Source organism: Oratosquilla oratoria, chromosome 33, assembly GCF_046742065.1.
Source record: "Oratosquilla oratoria isolate Oo_2021 chromosome 33, ASM4674206v1, whole genome shotgun sequence".
Classification (NCBI taxonomy): Eukaryota; Metazoa; Arthropoda; class Malacostraca; order Stomatopoda; family Squillidae; genus Oratosquilla; species Oratosquilla oratoria.
Genome location: NC_134809.1, coordinates 35474169 through 35481668, shown reverse-complemented (window position 1 = coordinate 35481668; position 7500 = coordinate 35474169).

Below are 7500 nucleotides of genomic sequence, written 5' to 3'. Positions count from 1 at the left end.
CATTGACGTAACCCAATACGCTATCAATGTAACTTTGTTACGGGTTAGCTGGGTTCGAATCCTCGGCTCGTTCACGTTTCAATTTCCAACGAATGCCTCCTTCGACCGATTCTCAGTCTCGTTTGCGTTGGTATGGAATTAAAAATGATATGTGGTTGAAAAAGATATTAATTGATCACTGGGAACCATTCAGTGTGATTGTATACATTTACATATACATATACACACACACACACACACACACACACGCACGCACGCACGCACGCACACACACACAACACACACACACACACACACATACACACACACACACACACACACACACACACACACATATATATATATATATATATATATATGCAAACACACACACACAAAGACACACACACACACACACACACACACCACACACACACACACACACACACACACACACAGACACACACACACACACACACACACACACACACACACACACACACACACTCACGCACACACACAAACATATGTATATATTTATATATATATCTATATATATATATATATATATATATATATAACATAGATGTATACATATACTGTACATATACATATACATATACATATACATATGCATATATTTAGGGCGCAGGTTCTCCTTGATACACACTGAGTTAAACACCACATCATTGTCGCAATTATTTATCATCTTCCTAATATTTTCAATTCTCCTCACTACAGTTCTGACTTTGGGAGGGTGATCGTAAACGGGCTGTCCAAAGTTATCCGTTTCAGTAACACAATTTGACGTTTCGACTTCAAGGAGTCATTCTGAAAATAATAACAATTCAACACAACATAATTAAACAGGCACAGAACAACTACATTTTCACAGACTGAACAAAGCGATGTCTTTCCATATACATGGAAAGGCTTACAATAGTGCGTGGGCCGTTGACCTGACCCGTGCTGATCGTCTCAGAAGAGGGGAGGGGGAGGGGAAGGGGGAGAGGGATGGGGAGAGGGAGGGGAAAAAGGGGTCGGGGCAGTAGGCAATGTGAGAGGGGTGGACATAATCCCACTATTGGTGCGATTAATTCTCACATTTTTTGAGGAGCTATTGAATAATGGAATGGCCGTTACCATATTAGATTGTATATTAATGCTAGGAGCCTATTCCCTGATATATATAGCCTCTAGGAAGAAGATAAATAATTGCGACAATGATATGGTGTTTAACTCAGTATATACATATAACTATACATATACATATATATAAATATACATGTATACATATAAATATACATATACATATACATATATATATTCATATACATATACATATATATATATACATATGTATATATATATATATGCATATACATATACATATACATATACATATACACATACATATACATATAGATGTACATCTACATATACATATACACATACGTATATACATATGCATATACATATACATATACATGTACATATACATAAACATATACATATACATATACATATACAGATACATATACATACATATACATATACATATGTATACATATACATATACATATACATATACATATACATATATATATACATATACATATACATATACATATACATATACATCATATATATATACATATACATCAATGAAATCAGCCATCCTGAGTCCACTGCTGAACACTCCTTCATAGCATTCCATGAATTACACGACCGTGCCATCCTCTCCCACGTCACTCCTGCAAACTTCTCGATCTCGTCTCTCCACTTTCTGTCTGGTCTCCCTCTTCCACGCTTCCTATCTCGCAGCGTCAACTCAGTTACACACTTGCTCCATCGCTTCACTCTAATCTGCTCTCTCACCCAACTTGCTCTCTTTCGTTCTCTCAGTGTTATTCTCATCACTGATCTCTTCATTCTCCTCTGTGCAGTCCTTAGCTTTGTTTCCATCGCCCTCGTCAGCTTTCAAGTCTCACACCCGTAGATTATTGCTGCCGAATGCATTGATTGTAAACTTTACGTTTCAAACATAAAGGTAGAGAGCCTCTCAGGATTTTATTATACTTACCAAACATTTTCCAACCAAATGTAATGCGTCTTTATAATTTCACCATCATGTTCTTTCGTCACCTTCACCATCTGGCCTAAATAATTATACTCTTCAACTTCTTCAAGACTCTCACCATCGATTATAATCTCTTTAATTTGAACTTTTCTGTTGAACATTACTTTGGTTTTACTCTTATTCCTTTTTAAACCTACTTTGAGACTGTCATTGTTCAGATCACTCAGCACATCTTGCAAAGCTTCTGCTCTTTTTGAACTAAGAATAATGTCATCCGCAAGTCTTAGGTGGTTCAAATATTCACCATTGATCTTCCCAACCCAGCCTTCTGAAAATCTCTTCAAAACAAGCTGTGAATAATTGGGAGGAAATGGTATCGCCTTGTCGTACTCCTTTCTTGATTTTGATCTTTTCTGTATCTTTATGTAGTTGAACTACAGCGGTACCTTTCGCATAATTTTTTTCCCAAAATTTTTACGATCTGTTCATTTGTACCAAGTTTGCGTAGCGAGTTTAGTATAAATTTCAGTTAGAAATTAGAAATATATTCGAAGCTCTAAGCACTAAGGAAGACAGCGTGGAAGATATTAATTTGAATTTAGTGAATATCATTAGAGAATCGGCAGAGAAAGTAGGAAGCACAAAAACATTAGAGAAAGCATATACTCCAAAGCTACGAATTACCTAAGCAAAAAAAGAACCATGCAGATTTAAAGCAGGAGAGACGAAATAGAAAGAGTAGAACTAAGCAAACTTATCAACAAAAGGCAGAAATTAAAGAAAAGAAAGAGAAACGTGGATGAAATAGAGGAAACCATTCGGAAAGGTAAAAGTATTAAAGTGACCGAGCGAAAATATGCTTTAGGAAGACAGCAAATTATATGTTTGAAGTTTAGAAACGGAGAAATTATTAAATGCAGGGACAGAATGGTAAAAAGAGTAGAAGAATTTTACCAAGAGCTTTACTTGTCGAAGACCGTAGTTGAGTCAATAAATTTATGTGTAGACGTTAGTAGTGTACCAGAGATTACAAAGGAAGAAGTAAAATTTGCTCTAAATACTATGGAACGAGGGAAACCACCTGGTGAAGATGGTATATATCAATATATCTGTTGAAAGACGCAGGGAAATTAGTTCATATTAAATCAGCTCAGTTGTACACCCAGTGCTTACGTGATTTTTCTTCATAAAAAAGGAGACCAGAAGGACCTTAGTAACTATCGACCGATTACCTTGCTATCAAAACGTATGTAAAGTATTCTCCAAGACCCTTACAAATAGACTAAGTAAATTTTTAGATGGAAACCAACCGAGAGAACAGGCATGCTCTAGAAACGGATATCTGACTCTAGGCCATATGTAGGCGATGAACCAACCAATTGAGAAAACGACAGAATACAATATAACTCTGTGATACATATACATATACATATACATATACATATACATATAACTATACATATACATATATATAAATATACATGTATACATATACATATACATATACATATACATATACATATACATATACATATACATATATATATTCATATGCATTGTATTGTATACATGTATATTGTAAGTATATGCCTGCGCTAATAACACTTCGTAGAGTGAAAGACATACGAACTGGCATCTATTCTTTTGTCTTGTCCCGCGCGCAGCTGTCTTAATGCAATGCCAAGTCCGAAGCGGGCGTAAGCATATCCCACTCTCCGTCGCTCTTTTCGGGCAACGAATGAGTTGTTTACCAAAGCTGTCGTGAGGGTGCCTGTCCGTTGATCATAGAAGAGTTCAAGGTCAAACTGGTCATGATCTGGAGATAATGATGGTGAATAAATTAATTATCGTATTGTTTTCATTCGGCCACGTTTCATTTCCCGGAGTTGCTAGCCCCAAGCACATCCGCCCCCATCCAGCCCCCTGAAATCTGGACTGGCGGGGTTGCGAGGTAGTAATTTTCCACGCTCTCGCTTTGGCAACCTTGCATGAAATCGGGAGTGCATTTGCGCAACATGATAAACAATGATACCAAAATGTTTTACCCCCGGAGCTTGTCGAAATATATGTGTGCATTGTGTTCATCACAAACAGACACGTACGTCCCAACGCATCGATTTATTCATACGGAAAGCGATGGCCCGACATTATAGACGGAAAGTGATCAAGTTTACTTGTTTCAGTGGGCGTGCCAATTTCGGTTAAAGGAGAGGAAAAAAATGTGAATGATTAAATAAGGCAAATTACAATAACTCCTCCAAATGAATGTTGATATTGAGGGTCTGCGTTAAAGCCAGCAAGGAAGGTAGAGGAAGCAGAGAATAAAGGAAGAAGAGGAGGTCTTCCCGAGGAAGGGAGTGAGGACGCTACTTTTAGGACATAACGACCCTCTATCATGGGCGTAATCACCAGCAGTGGCACCCGTGTTGTGCAGGCAGCTGGGTGAGGGGAGGAGCGAATGAGGGTGTTGGAGCAGGTGGGTTCTTGCTGGGAGTCAGGGTGAGAGGTAGGAGGAGGAGATGGAGGACGAGGGGAGGAGGGCCAGGAGGCGGAAGGTAGGAGGGAAGGTAGGGAAGTAGGCAAAGGAGAAGCTTCCAGGACACAGACATGTCGGAAATGATGGGCCATTTCTTAGTGAGATATTGGTACACGATGGAGGGAGGGAGGAAGGGAAAGAGGAGGGGGGGGAGAAGGGAGCCCTCCAGGAAGAGGTAGGCTTTAGATTCATGTTAGCTGAGGGTGATATAACAACATAATCATCGTCAACGCGCTCGCGTTCCCAAGACACCTTCTATGGCCCCTTACTTGTTGTACGGAGCGCAGGCTGTGGAACAGGGTGCTTCAACATATTGAAGGTGCACCTGACGTGTTATTGGCTACAGGGAAGTGGAAATGGCATTGACGAGTGTCCAGGTGCTGGAACGGAGATAGCCTACAAACCTGTGATACGGTGTCTGCGGCGCTCAGGAGAGGTGTAAAGTGAAGATGTCCTGTCAAGCTTTTCTGTAAATTGATATTCTGTTCTTGCTCATGTGTATCCGGGTATTTATCATTTCATTGTTTTCGCTGAATAATTATGTCTTTCCAGTATCATACCCTAGTTCAATGGGCCTTTCTCAATTCTTATTCACACAATATTTTTTCCCCGTATAAATCAAATTTCTGTTTTTTATTATTTGCTTTATATATATATATATATATATATATATATATATATATATATATATGTATATATATATATATATATATATATATATATATATATATATATATATATATGTACTGAACTAAGGTGTATGCAGTACATATAATATATGTACTCTATACAACTTACTTCAGTCGGATTTTTAAGACTTTACCTTTGGCTTCCTTTTCATGTTCTTTTTTTCTCTTTAGCTACAATGATACTTTGTTATTTCCCTCCTCAGCCTCTTTGACTGAATAAATCGCCTGCTGGCATGGCGAACAAATATGTGAGTCGTCACTACTAGAAGTGAAAGGGCTAATTCTTCACTTCTGCTCCAGAAAGTTAGATACCGGCGACTTCTTTCTTTACCATCGGATTTTCCTCTTCTGTCAGTTTGGTTCTTTTGTGTTTCTTTTTCGCCTTCCGACCCCCAACTGCCATCCACCTCTCTCATGTCTTTATCTCTCAGTGCGTTTTCTTTCTTTATACGTTCTTACTTTTCTCTTTCTTCTTCTATTAGTTTTTCTCCTTTTCGAAGGTAACATATTTCGTGTCCTTCTTGCATCCCCGTTCACGTTCTTTACTTCGGTCCCTTTCTCCTTTTCCAGTCTTCTGTCTTCCCTCACCTATTACTCTGCCTTATCTCTCCTCAGCACGTCTCCCCTTTTCTCTCTTGCAATGGAGACACCCTAAGCTCTGACGCTGAATGAATAGTGTTAATTGTTTTCTCTTTCCTTTTCAGGTAAGTTTCCCGTCTCGCTTTAGTCTTGACGAGACTTGACGACGACAACGACAACACTGACTTCGGCGTCGTCGTCGTCGTCGTCGTCGTCGTCGTCGTCGTCGTTTCTTCTGGAATCGTGAAGTCCGAATCGTCTTTGTTCTGTCGTTGATACGGATTTCAAGTCAGGGAAGGATTTTGTTGAATGACTTTAAATAGATATACGGTGAGTTTATTTTTGTTGTTCCTTTTCTGTTTATACAAGAAAGACTAGGACTTGTCTTGACAAGAAAAAAGCAAACAAGAATATCTATACGTGTCTGTGTCTTAGTCTGACTTTTTATTCATTGAAATTTGAATCATTATGATTCTGCCTGTAAAAATATTGAAATTTATATTTTTTTACCTGTCTAAATATTTAGGCATTTTTCTGCTTATAAAACATCATGTGTTTTTTCTTATTCACCTACAATCTTCGTTATTTATTAAGAATCATCTTATCATTCCCGTAATTTCTGAATTTTGTCAATCAAATTTCTCATTTATCCATTGTTTCCCTCTTATGGTTATTTGGGCATTTATTTGTTGATTCATTTTTCTTTTTTTTTTTTTACTTATTTATTAATTTATTTATTTTTTCATTCATTTATTCACTTATTCATTTATTGATTTATTCTTTATTCATATATCCATATATTCATTTATTCAATTATCTATTTACTCATGTATTTGTTTATTCATTCATTTATTCATTCATATATCCATTTATTCATTTATTCATGTATTCATTATTCATTATTCATGTATTTATTATTCATGTATTCATTTATTCATGTATTAATGTATTCATTTATTCATTTATTAGTTTATTCATTTTTTAGTTTATTAATTTATTCATTCATTCATTTATTCATTTATTCATTTATTCATTCATTCATTTTTTTATTTTTTCATTTTTTCATATATTCATATATACATTTATTCATTTATTCATTATTCATTATTCATGTATTCATGTATTCATGTATTCATGTGTTCATTTATTCATGTATTCATGTGTTCATTTATTCATGTATTCATGTATTCATGTATTCATTTATTCATGTATTCATTTATTCATTTTTTCATTTATTCATTTATTCGTTTAGTCATTTAGTCATTTATTCGTTTAGTCATTTAGTCATTTAGTCATTTATTCATTTATTTATGTATTCATATACTAACTTATTAATTTATTCAATTATTCATATATTCATTTATTCATATATTTTTTGTTCTGTTCATTTATCAATTTATTCATTTGTTCAATTATTCATCTATCTACGAATTTATTTATTTATCTATTTATTTATTTATGAATCTATACAGTTGTTACTGACTTGTTTATGTACCCATTTATTTATTTATTTAGTTGTTCATTTATTATTTAATTTATTTATTCATCTAATTATTTGCTTGTTTTTCCTTTCTATTAAATTGTTTGAAACTTGTTAGTAATTTAAGTATCTACCCAGCCATTCACAACCCCTTAAT